The 20,940-nt window shown below is 40.4% G+C and overlaps 6 non-coding genes across 6 annotated transcripts; all 6 read right to left on the bottom strand.

The window, feature by feature from the left end:
- Positions 1-9,278: 9,278 nt before the first annotated feature.
- On the bottom strand, positions 9,279-9,360 carry trnal-uag. The gene has a single exon. It is a non-coding gene; the product is annotated as a tRNA-Leu (tRNA).
- A 481-nt stretch (positions 9,361-9,841) lies between these two features.
- trnal-uag lies at positions 9,842-9,923 on the bottom strand. Its single transcript has one exon. It is a non-coding gene; the product is annotated as a tRNA-Leu (tRNA).
- Positions 9,924-11,643: 1,720 nt separating this feature from the next.
- On the bottom strand, positions 11,644-11,725 carry trnal-uag. Its single transcript has one exon. It is a non-coding gene; the product is annotated as a tRNA-Leu (tRNA).
- A 654-nt stretch (positions 11,726-12,379) lies between these two features.
- On the bottom strand, positions 12,380-12,461 carry trnal-uag. Its single transcript has one exon. It is a non-coding gene; the product is annotated as a tRNA-Leu (tRNA).
- A 481-nt stretch (positions 12,462-12,942) lies between these two features.
- trnal-uag lies at positions 12,943-13,024 on the bottom strand. Its single transcript has one exon. It is a non-coding gene; the product is annotated as a tRNA-Leu (tRNA).
- Positions 13,025-15,687: 2,663 nt separating this feature from the next.
- On the bottom strand, positions 15,688-15,769 carry trnal-uag. Its single transcript has one exon. It is a non-coding gene; the product is annotated as a tRNA-Leu (tRNA).
- Positions 15,770-20,940: the final 5,171 nt, after the last annotated feature.

Genomic DNA, 20,940 nt, shown 5'->3' with positions numbered 1-20,940 from the left:
TGTGACAGAATGTGAGAGGATATGGTGTGTATGTGTGTATGTTTGTGTGTCTGTTTCACTGCTGGAACTGCAATATTCTCACGTAGAGAAAGTGAAAGGATATGAAATAATATGACCAAAGGAGTATGGCATTTGGAAAACCAAGCACCTAGCCTGTCTGCAATTTACCTTTCTATAAGGCTGTTTTATTTTATTATTTCAGCACCAAAGAATATAACCTTAATTTGAAAAACACACCTTCAAGCAGATTAAATGAGCCAAAGGAAGTCTTGTTCTTGTTGTCAAGAATTGTATGTTTTCCATTGTGCTTACAATCTGTACAATTTGTATTTGTGAGCATGAAAAAATCAGGAGAAATATCTGGCACTTTAGCTGCTAAATGTTCACACGTTCACCAGCTACCCGCTAACTTGTTTGTCTGTCATTAGCTGCGGCGCAGGTAGCATATAGTTGGTTTAGGAGAGCTTTTTCACTGAAAACAGCTGCCTGCTGGAAACAGGGTTGGTAAAAGTGATCCAGAACAGTAAAGTTGCAAGGTGTAAAACCACAACAAGAGCTTAACGATCTTAAAACTGAGGGGGACTGCCAAAATGATAATTATTTGTGGATTCATCATTATGAGTGCCCCCTCTCACATTGCAAATCATTACACTAACATTGTGTGTATAAAAATAAAATAGTGCAGCTTTTAGTGTCCCAGTCATCCATCCCAGTGAGCCGCTTTACATAATACCAGGTACCTGGAAGTGGGCCACCTAAATGGAATGCCATGCCAATGTCATTTAAAATTATAGGTAAATTAATTAATTCAAACAGTTCTTTCCTATGATCAAATCTTTTGTTCTCCTAATCGTTCTGAATACAAATTTTTAAGTCATCAACTCTGACAAGTAGTTTTATGTTTTCAGCCCTATATACAGTTTCTCTCTGTCTGTTGGTTAGCCTGATATCTCAAAACCCACTCACTTTGCTGGAGAAAGGTAGGCCATGGACCAATGATAATGTGATTCTTTCGGGGTAATAATAGTGCCAACATGTGGCCATTTAAGTTATCAATTTTTTTTAGCAGCGGTGGACATGATTTTTGTCCAGTAAAATGAAACAAAAGGGCGCTGTTTTATTGAACATTTTGGTTTGAGTTTATCTGTCACTGCTTTTTGATAAATGCACATTTAACATTGATTAATGTGCATACAGGACATAACAGCATTGTTCTGTTATTAATACACATTATTGTGCAGGGTGGGACTTCATAGAATTTATTCTTCCCCTGCAATTGCTTTTATAATTGCATGAGGACACACACAAAAGGCAAATGTCTGGCCACTTTTTTGTACAGTGATGAGCAGAGAGTACTTAATGGCTAATGGAAATCATAGTAATGAGAACCTTTTCAGCAACTTGTTTTGTGTTTCAAAATGTGAAATTGACATCAGATGAAAAGGAGAGTAGAGAGAAAAAGAGAGAAATACATGCTAATAAAGACAATAACTAGACAAGACAATACAGCAGACTCAATCTGTTTCAATTCGTCATTCACATGGCATCAAATTACATCTATTCCCCACATAAGGTGAGTTCTTTCACGCTTTAAGCATCATTCACAGCTTGGGGCACTAATATTTTGCACTGTCCCCTAATGTCATTCTTTTAGGATTAGCAGCACCTTGACTCACCATGACACAACCCATCTGTTAAATGGAGGGGGAGGTTAGGGAGAAGTTAGGCCATTCAAAAAATGGTGTATCCCCAGTTTGCAAATAAGTAAATACAATTTAAAAAGAAAACATTTATTTTTTTGCTGAATGTCACATCTGAACTAAGGTTAGATTTAAATCTATATTAAGTTCAATTCAATTCAATTTTATTTATATAGCACCAAATCATAACAGAGGTTATCTCAGGGCACTTTTCATATAGAGCAGGTCTAGACTGTACTCTTTATAGTTACATTTACAGAACCCCAATATTCCCTGTCTAAATCTAAATACCGTATGAGTAACTGTACATAAGTGTTTGATTAATTTATAACATCTCTTATTACTTTACTTTCTTACAACTTAAAATATTGTAAAATTATGGTATAGCAAACACCATTAGGGATGCACAGAAACTGTCTGGAGCGTGGAGTCTTGACATGAGGAATTTCACTTTCATTTTCACAACAGGGGGCTCTGTCTGATTGGATGAGCTACATAAATATAGAGAATGCCTCCATTAAACAAAACACTTGCCTATGTAATCAACCAGCAGTCATGGAAGAAAAATAGGCTTCATTCTGAAGTTGTTTTTCTGAAGACCTGATGAATGTATGTCCAATGTTCACTCTCCTTTAGCCCTATTTTGGACTGCACCATCAACTCCTGAAAAAAATATCCTAATCTTTAGCTGCTAAATGCTGCATTATGCTTACCAGCTGTCTGTTAACTTTTTATCTGTCAACCATTTGGTGCTGCTTAGATAACATCATGGCTTATCAAAGCTTTTTCACCAAAAACCGCTGCCTGTTGTGGCAGGAAAGAGTTTTGTGAGCATTGACAATAAACTAAAACAGTAAAGTTGCAGGTTAAAAAAATAAAGCGAGCAGAAAGTTTATATAATGTTTCATGGAGCTGAGTTGGGTTGATAATACTTTATCCTGTACATTTGGCACTATTAATGGCCCCATTACACATAGTAATGTGATCCATTGTTACTATGAAAATATTGATTAGTGCAGCTTTGAAGTAAGTCAGTGTTGAACTGATGGAAGCAGAACAGACAGTAGGAGATGTCATGAGCTATTGTGAAAAGTTATGTATGTGTACCATTTTAGAGTGAAGTGGGATATCATATAATTTTCTCTATGCACCTGACCTGTTCTTTAAAATACTGTATATAATAAAAATGGCTTGCTAGTTCTCTTATAAAGTATACACCAATCAGCTACAACATTAAAACTGAGACTGCCCCCCCCCCCAAAAAAAAACAACAACCCTATAGGATGTCTGTTTAAGCAACTTATTATGACCCTCAGTTATGTTTTATTGTTAGGCGACCTCTTGCAATAGTAGTAATTATTACAGGGGTCAAGGAGGAAGTCCACACAGGGAGGTCAGAGTTGAGGGACAGGTCAACAAAACACAAGACTTTGTCTTGTTGACACCAGAGACCACTGTTCATTACGTGTTTGAAACAAATAATCATCATTGTTTCTTTTGACCATGACCGTTAATTGCGTTAACTTTAACTGTTTGTTTATTATTGTAACCATGGTGATGAAGCTCCTCCAACCTTAATGAAGTACTTGTTTGACCCAAACCACGATCTTTCCCCAAACCTAACCATGTTGTTTTTGGTACCTAAACCTAACCAAACCGTGACCATTCCATAAGCTTAAATATACCTTTATTATTGTAACCATGACAACGAAGGTCCTGTACACATGAAGCTGCGAGGGCACCATTTCACGAGATTCTCTTATGGGTCGCCTCAGAGGGTAGGGACAAAAAATCTATTTGGTAGTTCTGGTTGGAGGACTTTTTGTTAAAACCAGTTACTGGTTTTAATAATGTGTATGATAATTGTATGACCATATTTTATTTTATATTTATTTGGTAAGGATTTTAATGGCTTATTTACAAAATTAACTTTCCTTCTGAACTTAAAATGTATGCTCTCTCACCTCCCTAACCCCACAACATGCCCTCCTGACACATTTATCCATCTCCCTCATTCTGTCGTTGGACCCAATAAAACCAGCATGGTGCTTTTCTTAAGTAGAATTACTAGGACTCTATAGGCCATCAACAAACAGCTTATCAACACAGACCTATGAATGTTACATGAACGATATTGCCAAAGCATGTAAATGAAGGTCTCAGATTATCTCACCTTCTTTCTGTCGCTCTTTATTTGGCCTGATGTGTGTTTGTATTTGTGTGTTTGTATGGGTGTTTGTCACTGCAAAACCTCAATTACTCCTGTCAGCCCTCTCCCATTGTACTCCACAGATGATAATTCGCCTCCTCATCCAGTGGCCACATTTTAATAGATTACACTTCTTCTCTACTTCATTCTCTTTCTCTCTTCTTTTATCTGTCTGTATGAGTTCATATACCTGTCGTAGGCTATCTCTGTTGGTCTGTAACTTTCTTTCTAACTCCCTGGGTTTCTTTATATTTTTTCACATCCCTCTGTCTGTATTGACTTGCTGATGGTTCGAATCAGGAGTTCAGTGGGACAACGATAGTCATACGACTACTGCCATTAAATTTAAATATGGAAGGAGGTTTGTGAGAGGGTGAAAGAGAGTTAAATAGATGGGGAAATAACTACAGATAGTGAAATGAAAAGAGAAAGTTAGAAGCATAGAGAGGTGAAAGCACCATGGTGCTCTGCCTAAATCCAGCACCTTTTACCACTTGGCCAGTGGAAGGACCAGTAGTATTTCCGCAAGAAAAGCAAAACAAAACAAACAAAAAAAACCCAAACACAATCAGATTCTGAAAACCCATTGTACAAGGCAATATCAACAAGGAACAGCAGTGCCATCCAGTGCATACTGTAATGAGCAGCAGTTTCACAGTTGTCTATGCTTTGACGAACTGAATATGCTAAATCAAGTGGACTTGCAAAACCAAGGACCAGGTTAGCAAACTGTGTTTCTAGGTTAATCTACAGGGAAGTAATGTTGCCAGTTGAGCCGCCCTACTTTGCTGCTGTAATCTCAAAACTGGGGCCAGATATTTCCAGTACTGTTAGACAAAGATGGCAGTGGTGGGATTTGAACCCAATCCTCCATGGAGACTGGAGCCTAAAATCCAGCACCTTAGACCACTCATCATACATTATATGCTTGGACTGCTGGTATTTCAGCAATACATGCAGCTTTAACAAGCTGAATTTTTAAATCTTGAAAACTAAAATATTCAGCTTGGCCACTACTGATATCCAATTCATGATCTGGATATGTTGTCACTACATTTGTCGACAAGGAGTTTTCAGTGTCGAACATCAACCAACTCTAATACATGTTAAAGCTCCTGAAGAAACAGTGTACCTGCTCCTGCCTAGGTACCACAATACAGTCAGAGACAAATGTCTGATTGGTAACAATGATTTTAAAATACGCACAGCTGTAAAAAAGGGAAATAGGCAGATTAACTGAAAGAGTTTCCCCTTAAACCAAAGTGTAGTCAAAGGCATTGGAAAGTACAAAGATAATACACTAATCTTGCTCGAAATGTTGAAAGGAATGTTTCACCTTTAAATTTATATCTTTTGAAGATACATTCCTCGTCTACCGACTTGACTATTCAGATTAACAAAAGGGCTTTTTTTGACCAGGGCTGTGCAAACTTTTTCATGCCATTAAATTCAGCACCTTAGATCGCTTGGCCACACTACCTGAGCTTCTGAGCTGTCATCTGATGCATGTATTCTGCAATACATGCAGCCTTAACGAGCTAAAATTTTAAATCTTGGAAATGAAAATATTCAGCTTTTGGCCACCACTGACATCCGATTCATGATCTGGAAATCTGTTCTGGAATTTTCAGTGTCCAATATCAACCCTACCAACTCTAATACATGTTAAACTCCTAAATGAGTCTAAAGGCAGGTTTATTTGCTTAAGGCCGTACTACCTAAGCTTCTGAGATACCATATGCTTGGACCAGTGGTATTTCAGCAATACATGCCGCTTTAACAAGGTGAATTTTAAAATCTTGAAAACTAAAGTATGTAGCTGGGTCACTGCTGATATCCAATTCACAATGATCTACTATTGCTACGTTTGTGGTCAAAGAGTTTTGATCTGCTGGATTCATAAGGAGCAGACAGCATTGAAACCCCAGCAGCACTCCATGCTTGACAACATATGTAACTAGCAGAGGATGGTTTCCATCCATCGACCGCTGGGTTATGGGCCCAGCACGCTTCCGCTGCACCACTCTGCTCTCACATACTGGAGAGGGAGGATTGCAGCACTTTTTATGATTTCAAACGAATTTCTTAACTGTCAGCGCCTTGTGATCACGTGAAATCAAGTGGACTTGCAAAAACAAGGACCAGGTTGACAAACTTGGTTTCTGGGTATGCTTGCATATGTCAAGAATATGTCATGTACTTGGACCTGGAGTATTTCAGCAATACCTGCAGCTTTAACGAGGTGAATTTTTAAATCTTGAAAAGTAAAGTATGTAGCTGGGCCATTGCTAATATCCAGTTCCCATTCTGGAGATCTGGAGTTTCTAGATTTGTGCTCAAAGACTTTTCATATGCTGGATTCATAAGATGCAGATAGCATGGAATCCCAACAGGACTCCATGCTTGACAACATATACAACTAGCAGAGAATGGTTTCGATCCATCGACCTCTGGGTTATGGGCCCAGCACGCTCGCTGCGCCACTCTGCTCCCACCTGCTGCATAGGGGATTGCAGTAGTTTCTGTGATCAACGAGGACCAGGTTGGCAAACTTTGTTTCTGGGTAAGTGTTCAGGAAGCAATGCAGCAATGTACAAAAGTAGAAATGTTTGTATCTGAAAAGCTACCTAATCATGATATATTGAGCAAGTTTTTGTTCTTGAAAATGGTAGAGGAGAAAGTACTTAGGGTGGGAAAACAGAAACCTCAGAAATGATGACATTTCAGTTCAGAGAAGACACAGTGAAGCCATTTTTGAGATGACTTTTTTTTGAATATTATTGTAAAATTCTATCCTGATGGATAATCCTAATTTAATCTGCTATAATCCAAGTCCAAGACCAGATATTCCATGTACCTGGAGACAAAGATGGCAGGATTGGGAACACGCCAACATCCATAGACATAGAAACTGGAGAGATAGAACACTTGCCCACACACACTACCTTCACTTCTACTGGTATTTCATATGCATGGAGCTGGAGTATTTCAGCAATACATGCCGCTTTAACAAGGTGAATTTTAAAATCTTGAAAACTAAAGTATGTAGCTGGGTCACTGCTGATATCCAATTCACAATGATCTGGTATTGCTACGTTTGTGGTCAAAGAGTTTTGATCTGCTGGATTCACAAGGAGCAGACAGCATTGAAACCCAAGCAGCACTCCATGCTTGAGAACATATGTTACTAGCAGAGGATGGTTTCCATCCATCGACCGCTGGGTTATGGGCCCAGCACGCTTCCGCTGCACCACTCTGCTCTCACATACTGGAGAGGGAGGATTGCAGCACTTTTTATGATTTCAAACGAATTTCTTAACTGTCAGCGCCTTGTGATCACGTGAAATCAAGTGGACTTGCAAAAACAAGGACCAGGTTGACAAACTTGGTTTCTGGGTATGCTTGCATATGTCAAGAATATGTCATGTACTTGGACCTGGAGTATTTCAGCAATACCTGCAGCTTTAACGAGGTGAATTTTTAAATCTTGAAAAGTAAAGTATGTAGCTGGGCCATTGCTAATATCCAGTTCCCATTCTGGAGATCTGGAGTTTCTAGATTTGTGCTCAAAGACTTTTCATATGCTGGATTCATAAGATGCAGATAGCATGGAATCCCAACAGGACTCCATGCTTGACAACATATACAACTAGCAGAGAATGGTTTCGATCCATCGACCTCTGGGTTATGGGCCCAGCACGCTTGCCACTCTGCTCCCACCTGCTGCATAGGGGATTGCAGTACTTTTCTTGTGATCACATGAAATCAAGTGGACCAGGTTGGCAAACTTTGTTTCTGGGTAGCAATGTCAAGAATATTTCATATGCTTGGATCTGGACTATTTCAGCAATACATGCCACTTTAAAGAGGTGAATTTTAAAATCTTGAAAACTAAAGTATGTAGCTGGGTCACTGCTGATATCCAATTCACAATGATCTGGTATTGATTTGTGGTCAAAGAGTTTTGATCTGCTGGATTCATAAGATGAGACAGCATTGAATCCCAGCAGCACTCCATGCTTGACATGATATGTAACTAGCAGAGGATGGTTTCCATCCATCGACCGCTGGGTAATCCAAGTCTGCACCAGATATTCCATGTACCTGGAGACAAAGATGGCAGCACTTGATGGGATTTGAAACGAATTTCTTAACTGTCAGAGCCTTGTGATCACGTGAAATCCAGTGGACTTGCAAAAACAAGGACCACACTAACTTGGTTTCTGGTATTTCATATGCTTGGATCTGGACTATTTCAGCAATACATGCCGCTTTAAAGAGGTGAATTTTAAAATCTTGAAAACTAAAGTATGTAGCTGGGTCACTGCTGATATCCAATTCACAATGATCTGGTATTGCTACATTTGTGGTCAAAGAGTTTTGATCTGCTGGATTCATAAGGAGCAGACAGCATTGAAACCCCAGCAGCACTCCATGCTTGACAACATATGTAACTAGCAGAGGATGGTTTCCATCCATCGACCGCTGGGTTATGGGCCCAGCACGCTTCCGCTGCACCACTCTGCTCTCACATACTGGAGAGGGAGGATTGCAGCACTTTTTATGATTTCAAACGAATTTCTTAACTGTCAGAGCCTTGTGATCACGTGAAATCAAGTGGACTTGCAAAAACAAGGACCAGGTTGACAAACTTGGTTTCTGGGTATGCTTGCATATGTCAAGAATATGTCATGTACTTGGACCTGGAGTATTTCAGCAATACCTGCAGCTTTAACGAGGTGAATTTTTAAATCTTGAAAAGTAAAGTATGTAGCTGGGCCATTGCTAATATCCAGTTCCCATTCTGGAGATCTGGAGTTTCTAGATTTGTGCTCAAAGACTTTTCATATGCTGGATTCATAAGATGCAGATAGCATGGAATCCCAACAGGACTCCATGCTTGACAACATATACAACTAGCAGAGAATGGTTTCGATCCATCGACCTCTGGGTTATGGGCCCAGCACGCTTCCGCTGCGCCACTCTGCTCCCACCTGCTGCATAGGGGGATTGCAGTACTTTCTGTGATCAACGAGGACCAGGTTGGCAAACTTTGTTTCTGGGTAAGTGTTCAGGGAAGCAATGCAGCAATGTACAAAAGTAGAAATGTTTGTATCTGAAAGCTTACCTAATCATGATAGCTTGAGCAAGTTTGTTCTGGAAATGGTAAGGGAGAAGTACTTAGGTAGGGCAACACTGAACCTCCAGAAATGATGACATTCCAGTTCAGAGAATACACAGTGAAGCCATTCGTGAGATGATTTTTTTGAATGATATTTGGTTAATTCTATCCTTGGATGGATAATCCTAATTTAATCTGCTATAATCCAAGTCTGAGACCAGATATTCCATGTACCTGGAGACAAAGATGGCAGTGATGGGATTTGAACCCACGCCTCCATAGAGACTGGAGCCTAGATCCAGCGCCTTAGAACACTCGGCCACACTACCTTCAATTCTGGTATTTCATATGCATGGAGCTGGAGTATTTCAGCAATACATGCCGCTTTAAAGAGGTGAATTTTAAAATCTTGAAAACTAAAGTATGTAGCTGGGTCACTGCTGATATCCAATTCACAATGATCTGGTATTGCTACGTTTGTGGTCAAAGAGTTTTGATCTGCTGGATTCATAAGGAGCAGACAGCATTGAAACCCCAGCAGCACTCCATGCTTGACAACATATGTAACTAGCAGAGGATGGTTTCCATCCATCGACCGCTGGAAATGGTAAGGGAGAAGTACTTAGGTAGGGCGACACTGAACTTCCAGAAATGATGACATTCCAGTTCAGAGAATAAACAGTGAAGCCATTCATGAGATGATTTTTTTGAATGATATTTGGTTAATTCTATCCTTGGATGGATAATCCTAATTTAATCTGCTATAATCCAAGTCTGAGACCAGATATTCCATGTACCTGGAGACAAAGATGGCAGTGATGGGATTTGAACCCACGCCTCCATAGAGACTGGAGCCTAGATCCAGCGCCTTAGAACACTCGGCCACACTACCTTCAATTCTGGTATTTCATATGCATGGAGCTGGAGTATTTCAGCAATACATGCCGCTTTAAAGAGGTGAATTTTAAAATCTTGAAAACTAAAGTATGTAGCTGGGTCACTGCTGATATCCAATTCACAATGATCTGGTATTGCTACGTTTGTGGTCAAAGAGTTTTGATCTGCTGGATTCATAAGGAGCAGACAGCATTGAAACCCCAGCAGCACTCCATGCTTGACAACATATGTAACTAGCAGAGGATGGTTTCCATCCATCGACCGCTGGAAATGGTAAGGGAGAAGTACTTAGGTAGGGCAACACTGAACCTCCAGAAATGATGACATTCCAGTTCAGAGAATAAACAGTGAAGCCATTCATGAGATGATTTTTTTGAATGATATTTGGTTAATTCTATCCTTGGATGGATAATCCTAATTTAATCTGCTATAATCCAAGTCTGAGAACAGATATTCCATGTACCTGGAGACAAAGATGGCAGTGATGGGATTTGAACCCACGCCTCCATAGAGACTGGAGCCTAGATCCAGCGCCTTAGAACACTCGGCCACACTAACTTCAATTTTGGTATTTCATATGCATGGAGCTGGAGTATTTCAGCAATACATGCCGCTTTAAAGAGGTGAATTTTAAAATCTTGAAAACTAAAGTATGTAGCTGGGTCACTGCTGATATCCAATTCACAATGATCTGGTATTGCTACGTTTGTGGTCAAAGAGTTTTGATCTGCTGGATTCATAAGGAGCAGACAGCATTGAAACCCCAGCAGCACTCCATGCTTGACAACATATGTAACTAGCAGAGGATGGTTTCCATCCATCGACCGCTGGGTTATGGGCCCAGCACGCTTCCGCTGCACCACTCTGCTCTCACATACTGGAGAGGGAGGATTGCAGCACTTTTTATGATTTCAAACGAATTTCTTAACTGTCAGAGCCTTGTGATCACGTGAAATCAAGTGGACTTGCAAAAACAAGGACCAGGTTGACAAACTTGGTTTCTGGGTATGCTTGCATATGTCAAGAATATGTCATGTACTTGGACCTGGAGTATTTCAGCAATACCTGCAGCTTTAACGAGGTGAATTTTTAAATCTTGAAAAGTAAAGTATGTAGCTGGGCCATTGCTAATATCCAGTTCCCATTCTGGAGATCTGGAGTTTCTAGATTTGTGCTCAAAGACTTTTCATATGCTGGATTCATAAGATGCAGATAGCATGGAATCCCAACAGGACTCCATGCTTGACAACATATACAACTAGCAGAGAATGGTTTCGATCCATCGACCTCTGGGTTATGGGCCCAGCACGCTTCCGCTGCGCCACTCTGCTCCCACCTGCTGCATAGGGGGATTGCAGTACTTTCTGTGATCAACGAGGACCAGGTTGGCAAACTTTGTTTCTGGGTAAGTGTTCAGGGAAGCAATGCAGCAATGTACAAAAGTAGAAATGTTTGTATCTGAAAGCTTACCTAATCATGATAGCAAGTTTGAGCAAGTTTGTTCTGGAAATGGTAAGGGAGAAGTACTTAGGTAGGGCAACACTGAACCTCCAGAAATGATGACATTCCAGTTCAGAGAATACACAGTGAAGCCATTCGTGAGATGATTTTTTTGAATGATATTTGGTTAATTCTATCCTTGGATGGATAATCCTAATTTAATCTGCTATAATCCAAGTCTGAGACCAGATATTCCATGTACCTGGAGACAAAGATGGCAGTGATGGGATTTGAACCCACGCCTCCATAGAGACTGGAGCCTAGATCCAGCGCCTTAGAACACTCGGCCACACTACCTTCAATTCTGGTATTTCATATGCATGGAGCTGGAGTATTTCAGCAATACATGCCGCTTTAAAGAGGTGAATTTTAAAATCTTGAAAACTAAAGTATGTAGCTGGGTCACTGCTGATATCCAATTCACAATGATCTGGTATTGCTACGTTTGTGGTCAAAGAGTTTTGATCTGCTGGATTCATAAGGAGCAGACAGCATTGAAACCCCAGCAGCACTCCATGCTTGACAACATATGTAACTAGCAGAGGATGGTTTCCATCCATCGACCGCTGGGTTATGGGCCCAGCACGCTTCCGCTGCACCACTCTGCTCTCACATACTGGAGAGGGAGGATTGCAGCACTTTTTATGATTTCAAACGAATTTCTTAACTGTCAGAGCCTTGTGATCACGTGAAATCAAGTGGACTTGCAAAAACAAGGACCAGGTTGACAAACTTGGTTTCTGGGTATGCTTGCATATGTCATGTACTTGGACCTTGAGTATTTCAGCAATACCTGGAGCTTTAGTATCTGCTTTTAGCACAGTGAAGCCATTCGTGAGATGACTTTTTTGAATGATATTTGGTTAATTCTATCCTTGGATGGATAATCCTAATTTAATCTGCTATAATCCAAGTCTGAGACCAGATATTCCATGTACCTGGAGACAAAGATGGCAGTGATGGGATTTGAACCCACGCCTCCATAGAGACTGGAGCCTAGATCCAGCGCCTTAGAACACTCGGCCACACTACCTTCAATTCTGGTATTTCATATGCATGGAGCTGGAGTATTTCAGCAATACATGCCGCTTTAAAGAGGTGAATTTTAAAATCTTGAAAACTAAAGTATGTAGCTGGGTCACTGCTGATATCCAATTCACAATGATCTGGTATTGCTACGTTTGTGGTCAAAGAGTTTTGATCTGCTGGATTCATAAGGAGCAGACAGCATTGAAACCCCAGCAGCACTCCATGCTTGACAACATATGTAACTAGCAGAGGATGGTTTCCATCCATCGACCGCTGGAAATGGTAAGGGAGAAGTACTTAGGTAGGGCAACACTGAACCTCCAGAAATGATGACATTCCAGTTCAGAGAATACACAGTGAAGCCATTCGTGAGATGATTTTTTTGAATGATATTTGGTTAATTCTATCCTTGGATGGATAATCCTAATTTAATCTGCTATAATCCAAGTCCAACACCAGATAGTCCATGTACCTGGAGACAAAGATGGCAGTGATGGGATTTGAACCCACGCCTCCATAGAGACTGGAGCCTAGATCCAGCGCCTTAGAACACTCGGCCACACTACCTTCAATTCTGGTATTTCATATGCATGGAGCTGGAGTATTTCAGCAATACATGCCGCTTTAAAGAGGTGAATTTTAAAATCTTGAAAACTAAAGTATGTAGCTGGGTCACTGCTGATATCCAATTCACAATGATCTGGTATTGCTACGTTTGTGGTCAAAGAGTTTTGATCTGCTGGATTCATAAGGAGCAGACAGCATTGAAACCCCAGCAGCACTCCATGCTTGACAACATATGTAACTAGCAGAGGATGGTTTCCATCCATCGACCGCTGGAAATGGTAAGGGAGAAGTACTTAGGTAGGGCAACACTGAACCTCCAGAAATGATGACATTCCAGTTCAGAGAATACACAGTGAAGCCATTCGTGAGATGATTTTTTTGAATGATATTTGGTTAATTCTATCCTTGGATGGATAATCCTAATTTAATCTGCTATAATCCAAGTCTGAGACCAGATATTCCATGTACCTGGAGACAAAGATGGCAGTGATGGGATTTGAACCCTCGCCTCCATAGAGACTGGAGTCTAGATCCAGCACCTTAGAACACTCGGCCACACTACCTTCAATTCTGGTATTTCATATGCATGGAGCTGGAGTATTTCAGCAATACATGCCGCTTTAAAGAGGTGAATTTTAAAATCTTGAAAACTAAAGTATGTAGCTGGGTCACTGCTGATATCCAATTCACAATGATCTGGTATTGCTACGTTTGTGGTCAAAGAGTTTTGATCTGCTGGATTCATAAGGAGCAGACAGCATTGAAACCCCAGCAGCACTCCATGCTTGACAACATATGTAACTAGCAGAGGATGGTTTCCATCCATCGACCGCTGGGTTATGGGCCCAGCACGCTTCCGCTGCACCACTCTGCTCTCACATACTGGAGAGGGAGGATTGCAGCACTTTTTATGATTTCAAACGAATTTCTTAACTGTCAGAGCCTTGTGATCACGTGAAATCAAGTGGACTTGCAAAAACAAGGACCAGGTTGACAAACTTGGTTTCTGGGTATGCTTGCATATGTCAAGAATATGTCATGTACTTGGACCTGGAGTATTTCAGCAATACCTGCAGCTTTAACGAGGTGAATTTTTAAATCTTGAAAAGTAAAGTATGTAGCTGGGCCATTGCTAATATCCAGTTCCCATTCTGGAGATCTGGAGTTTCTAGATTTGTGCTCAAAGACTTTTCATATGCTGGATTCATAAGATGCAGATAGCATGGAATCCCAACAGGACTCTATGCTTGACAACATATACAACTAGCAGAGAATGGTTTCGATCCATCGACCTCTGGGTTATGGGCCCAGCACGCTTCCGCTGCGCCACTCTGCTCCCACCTGCTGCATAGGGGGATTGCAGTAGTTTCTGTGATCAACGAGGACCAGGTTGGCAAACTTTGTTTCTTGATAAGTGTTCAGGGAAGCAATGCAGCAATGTACAAAAGTAGAAATGTTTGTATCTGAAAGCTTATATAATCATGATAGCTTGAGCAAGTTTGTTCTGGAAATGGTAAGGGAGAAGTACTAAGGAGAGTAGGTAGGTAGGGCAACACTGAACCTCCAGAAATGATGACATTCAAGTTCAGAGAATACACAGTGAAGCCATTAGGTGAGATGATTTTTTTTTTGATGATTTTTAAATTCTATCCTTGGATGGATATATAATATTTAATCTGCTATAAATCAAGTCTGAGACCAGATATTTCCCCATGTACCTGGAGAAGATGATGGTGATGATGGGATTTGAACCACGCCTCCATAGAGACTGGGCCTAAATCCAGCGCCCTACCACCTCACACCCACTACACTCGTGAGATGATTTTTTGAATGATATTTGGTTAATTCTATCCTGGATGGATAAATCTAATTTAATCTGCTAATATCCAAGTCTGAGACCAGAGATATTCCATGTACCTGGGAGACAGATGGCAGTGATGGGATTTGAACCCCACGCCATAGAGACTGGAGCCTAAATCCAGCAGCTTAGAGAACACTCGCCCACACACCAACAGTTCTGTATTTCATATGCATGGAGCTGGAGTATTTCAGCAATACATGCCGCTTTAAAGAGGTGAATTTTAAAATCTTGAAAACTAAAGTATGTAGCTGGGTCACTGCTGATATCCAATTCACAATGATCTGGTATTGCTACGTTTGTGGTCAAAGAGTTTTGATCTGCTGGATTCATAAGGAGCAGACAGCATTGAAACCCCAGCAGCACTCCATGCTTGACAACATATGTAACTAGCAGAGGATGGTTTCCATCCATCGACCGCTGGGTTATGGGCCCAGCACGCTTCCGCTGCACCACTCTGCTCTCACATACTGGAGAGGGAGGATTGCAGCACTTTTTATGATTTCAAACGAATTTCTTAACTGTCAGAGCCTTGTGATCACGTGAAATCAAGTGGACTTGCAAAAACAAGGACCAGGTTGACAAACTTGGTTTCTGGGTAGGCTTGCATATGTCATGTACTTGGACCTTGAGTATTTCAGCAATACCTGGAGCTTTAGTATCTGCTTTTAGCACAGTGAAGCCATTTGTGAGATGATTTTTTTGAATGATATTTGGTTAATTCTATCCTTGGATGGATAATCCTAATTTAATCTGCTATAATCCAAGTCCAAGACCAGATAGTCCATGTACCTGGAGACAAAGATGGCAGTGATGGGATTTGAACCCACGCCTCCATATAGACTGGAGCCTAAATCCAGCACCTTAGACCACTCGGCCACACTACCGTCAGTTCTGGTATGTCATATGCTTGGACGTGGAGTACTTCAGCAATACATGCCGCTTTAAAGAGGTGAATTTTTAAATTTTGGAAACTAAATTCTGTAGCTTGGGCACCACTGATATTCAAACTCCGATCTGCAGTCTCTAGATTTGTTGTCAAAGACTTTTCATATGCTGGATTCATAAGATGCAGATAGCATGGAATCCCAACAGGACTCCATGCTTGACAACATATACAACTAGCAGAGAATGGTTTCGATCCATCGACCTCTGGGTTATATCATTATATCAAGCTATCATGATTAGGTATATGCCGCTTTAACGAGGTGAATTTTTAAATCTTGGAAACTAAATTATCTAGCTTGGGCACCACTGATATTCAAACTCAGATCTGCACTGTCTAGATTTGTTGTCAAAGGGTTTTCATCTTTGCTGGATTCATAAGGTGCAGATACCATGGAATCCCAACAGGACTCCATGCTTGACAACATACGCAACAAGCAGGGAATGGTTTTGAGCCATCGACCTCTGGGTTAAGGGCCCAGCACGCTTCTGCTGCACCACTCTGCTCTCACATAGCCGAAGGCTTGAATTGGAACACTTTCTAAGATTTCAAATGAATTTTTTAACTGTCAGCACCTTGTGATCACATGCTAAATCAAGTGGACTAGGTTGGCAAACTTTGTTTCTGGGTAGATCTTCAGAGAAGAAATGCAACAATTTGCAAAGTAGAAATGTTTGTATCTGAAAGCTTACCTAATCATGATAGCTTGAGCAAGTTTGTTCTGGAAATGGTAAGGGAGAAGTACGTAGGTAGGGCGACAGTGAACCTCTGGAATTCATCACGTTCCAGGTCACAGAATACACAGTCCAGCCTTTACATGAGGGGCATCGGTGTTGGTTGGTAACAGGCAGGCAGGTAAACCAGGCAAAAGGAACAAGCAAAAGGCAAAATCCAAAAACGGGCAGGTCTTTAGAAACAGGCAGGCAAATACAGGCACGAAAGGAAATCAAGAGTGTGGAAAACACATTAGACAATCTGGCAGGGAATGAGTGGAATTGGCCCACTAAGACCTGACAAGGGAATAGGGAAAAGGTGAGTAGGTGGGTGGGGAAGGGTGAGGAATATTCACTGTTCTCTCCTCACTGTCAGTCACACTGAATGCAAACATGCATTCTGTGAGTAAAAGTTATTGTGTCTGCTTTTTTAAAAACAGATGATGAGGGGAATTCACTGTTTTATTACTGTAGAATTTAAAACCAGCGACTACTGCGATTCAGAGTGAATGCACAAATGAACAAATGCAAGCACACAGTGATAATAATAAAGCCTGAGTTCACCTCCCACTAAAGGCAGTTCATTTTATAATGGCCTTGGTTCAATTTGAGTTATCACACATCTGGAGCAAATGCTGACTGCTGCTGAAAGTCTAAAGAACAAAGACACGAAAGGAGAAAGTGTTAAAGAGATCTCTATATCATTTAGGCCATAAATGACACAGCTGCCACATGGCTCCCTACAGAGAGGAGGGGAATGAGCAGAACTTAGGAGGTTGAAGGGTGGTTGAGGGGATGATGGTTTGGGAGGAGAGGAGAGGAGAGATAACAAAAAGTGTGTTTACAGGCCTTTTTATTTTCCCATCATCCTCTGCACTGGATATGAGAACATCCACAGTCACCGACAACAAAAGGGACAAAAACATGTAACCATAGCTTGTCAGGCGCATAATAGAGTCAGATTTATTAATATCTACACAAGCACACCACCTACGATAACCATCAAACACCCACACCCACACAGGGATATCTTACATTACAAAACACCTTATTTCAAAATGACCCTCATTACCTATTTATCTAAAAACAAAGGTTGTGCACCAAGAAACGCATGAATTCTAAAAGCATTTAGGCACAAAACACACACAATACAAAAACATGCACATATGTATTTGAATTCTAATACAGACACACTGAAGATGACACAGATGATGATAAAACATGTCTGGTCAGCCTCTACATCTAATTAGGAGATTTTTTTTGTGTTCATTAGAGGAGGAGAGCGGCAAAGTAGCCCTCCAACTCACAGGAACTGTTGATGTATGGATTGCAATTCAGTGTGGTGATAAGGGATGATAATATGTATATGTGAGCACACACGTGAGTGTGATCACAATTAGACTTGGTGAGGGTAATGATACAGGAAGTAAAGGTCAATTTCCCCTGTGGTGCCGCAAAGATGGAAAGACAGTGGGGGAAAGAGAGAGAGATCAGTGAGATGAAAGTGTAATGATTCCTGTGGGGAGACTGGGTCATTGCAGCATCAGAAAAAGTAGACCCAAATAAGATTATGACAAACAGCAAGCATTTAAGATAATTCAAGCAATTACATCAAAGTAGCTTTTTAACAACAATAACTAAAAAAAACTTTCTTCAGTCTCAATTTAAAGAGAGATATCTTATTGTTGGTCTTGGAATATTCACTATAGCAGGCCCGTGTCCAAGATCCTAACATGATTGTGGTAGCCAACATATGAAACCTGGACATGTTTTAGTTTGGTTTGGTTTGTTCTGATTCATTGACAACATTCTAACATCCATGTTTATAAATACAGTACATCTGACTTTATTTAGGAAAGATCGATGAAGTTCTGGGCCTATTTTCACCGTCGTCCCTGGTGTTTTCAGAAGTCCAGCAACCTTTATCAAAATGGATACAGGTGAATTTCTGACATTACAGAAAAAAAAAAATTCAGTAAGCAGACAAGGTAAAAAGATTAACAGACACCAAAAATGTACATGCTGACATAGTTCAAGATGCTAATATCGATAATTTAAAAAATAAAACATTTAAACAAATCAAGATATCCATATTCTATTTGGTAGTATCGTCTAGCAGCCATTGTTTAGCCTTTGCCTCAAAGATAGGTTTTGTTACCATCCAGGAGCAAAATATGTAATTATAACAGTCCTAGAACAGTGGTATTCAATAACCACCTGTTGTGGTAGCACAAGGGTTAATGTTGACTTAAATGTGTTTCACTGTTAAAGTTACTCATACAACACACAAAACATACACTTTAACAAGGCTGACTACGGCAAAGTACTAATATTGACCAACCATAAGGTCCAAAAAACAGGCAGACTGACTATCAATCAATAGCACAACTTAAGGAACAACGGCTGCTAAACTTCAGAGTCATGTCGACTGGAGAACGGAAATGAGCAACAAGTCACTAGGCGGACAGTAATATGGGTGGATCAGCAAAGTGCACAGAGCTTCATATAAAATAGGAACTTCCTGAATTCCACAAGAGGCATTTATTACACCCGCAGAGGTACTGCCGAAAAAAGCCAGAGACCTGTCTCTCCCTCCAGTAAGTCCTGTCTTGTATTGTCTATTCGCAGTGAAAAACCTTTTCTCATAGTTTTACATTGTAAAAATTGTCTATATTCACCATCTCTTCTGCCACCTTTGGTGGCACACGGAACTTGAAAACAAATATGACTGATTACTTCATCAGTCAAAGTGAAGGTTTCTGATTTAACACAGAACAACTCCTGCAAAAAATGTATCCATAAAACTGAATACTGTGTGTACTGGCTTCTGTGCATGGATGCAGAACAGTATGCTGAATGCAGGACAGATAAGAATAGTGATGTATATTTTCAGTTCTTATATCAAAGCTGTGTTACAGGGTGCAAATATTTTAAGGGATCATTGTAGTGAATGTTGGATAGAGCAGGGATACACATGCTTACAAAAAGCACAGGAAACACCAGATTAATGACTGAAGAATCATCGATGGAAGAATACTTGAAGCCCCCTGTGTTGCAGTTGTGGGTGCTGAAGTAAAGGGTGAGGATGTCAAAGTCTTCCTCCTGAATTCTTAAGGAGAGAAAGTGAGATATGTATAGATAAATGAACTAGTAGCATGAAGGTTTTGACTTGCTACATCTAAAAGTGAAAAACTGTGAATAATTCATTTTCACAAAGTGCACAGGTCATGAAATTCCTTATGCATTGTTTGTGTTCTGCAAAACATAGAGGTTGACTGGTAATTCATTAATTTACATGAAGTCTCCCTATGATACCAGACACCCATGCGAATAGCGCTTAGGACAGCTCCCAGTTTCTGTCTCCAGGGAGTCGAGCCTCAGCCCCGCGACGGAGCAAGTCTTTTTTACCACTTTGCTGAGCCTGCAGGCACCTCCACTCCTGCTGCTTTCCCACCATGACGGAGAAACACACACTGCACTGGTAACTAAAGCTTTGAAGATGGGGAGCAGTCTGAAGAGCAGACACTCCATTTTTGTTGAGATTTGTCTATGAGTTTTAGAAGTGCTTTGCAACTGATGATTATGTGCGGGTATACAATGAATGCTTTGAAGCTAAATTATTACTCGTCTCAGTAGATTTTGTAGAATGACCCCTTGTGATTGACTTCAATTATGTTTCTGATAAAAGCCAATAGTGGCAACACTGAACAGAAAGAACCTCAGATTTAGGTGCAATTTGCATAATTTAGCTTTAAATATGGTTTGTACACCCCAAATCATAATAACCAAAATAACATGACCTAATATTTCAGTTAAACTAATTCTGTCAGACAGGACTTTAGTCACATATATGGAATTTTGGGGCTGCCAGCCCTTTCTGAGCAGGTGAATTCAACAGATAGCTGGGATCCTGCATTGATTTCAACACTGCAAGCATGAAAAGAAGGTTTGGAATCAGGGAGGAGAAAAGGTAAAAAGGAGGTTTTCAAGCCTTGAGACAGTGCAAAAAGGTTTAAACTAAATGTCAGAAAGCATTTCCTCATATTTTCAACAGTGAGTATTTAAATTTAACCATGGCAGTGGTAGCATTTCTACACCTTGTATTTCTCTCTAAAATGCATATACATCATGAGAAATAATGCTGATGACACACACTGGCAAGCTGGTTGCAGAATACTGTACGCAGCATGAAACCTTTACTTAACTTTGACTTTGTGTGGGTTGACAAAAAATGTGTCCGTATTTACAGCAAGAGCCCAGAGGACCAAATTAATTTCTCTAGTTAATTTTGGCATGTTGTGCCAGTATGTGCCAGCGATGGTAAATCCACTGCGGACCTTGGTGTTCCTCAGATATTTGGCTCCAAGCTAATTTAAATACATTTACATTTTAAATAAGA

This window comes from Xiphias gladius, chromosome 23, assembly GCF_016859285.1.
Source record: "Xiphias gladius isolate SHS-SW01 ecotype Sanya breed wild chromosome 23, ASM1685928v1, whole genome shotgun sequence".
Classification (NCBI taxonomy): domain Eukaryota; kingdom Metazoa; phylum Chordata; class Actinopteri; order Istiophoriformes; family Xiphiidae; genus Xiphias; species Xiphias gladius.
This window is presented reverse-complemented; position numbering and strand designations above follow the sequence as displayed.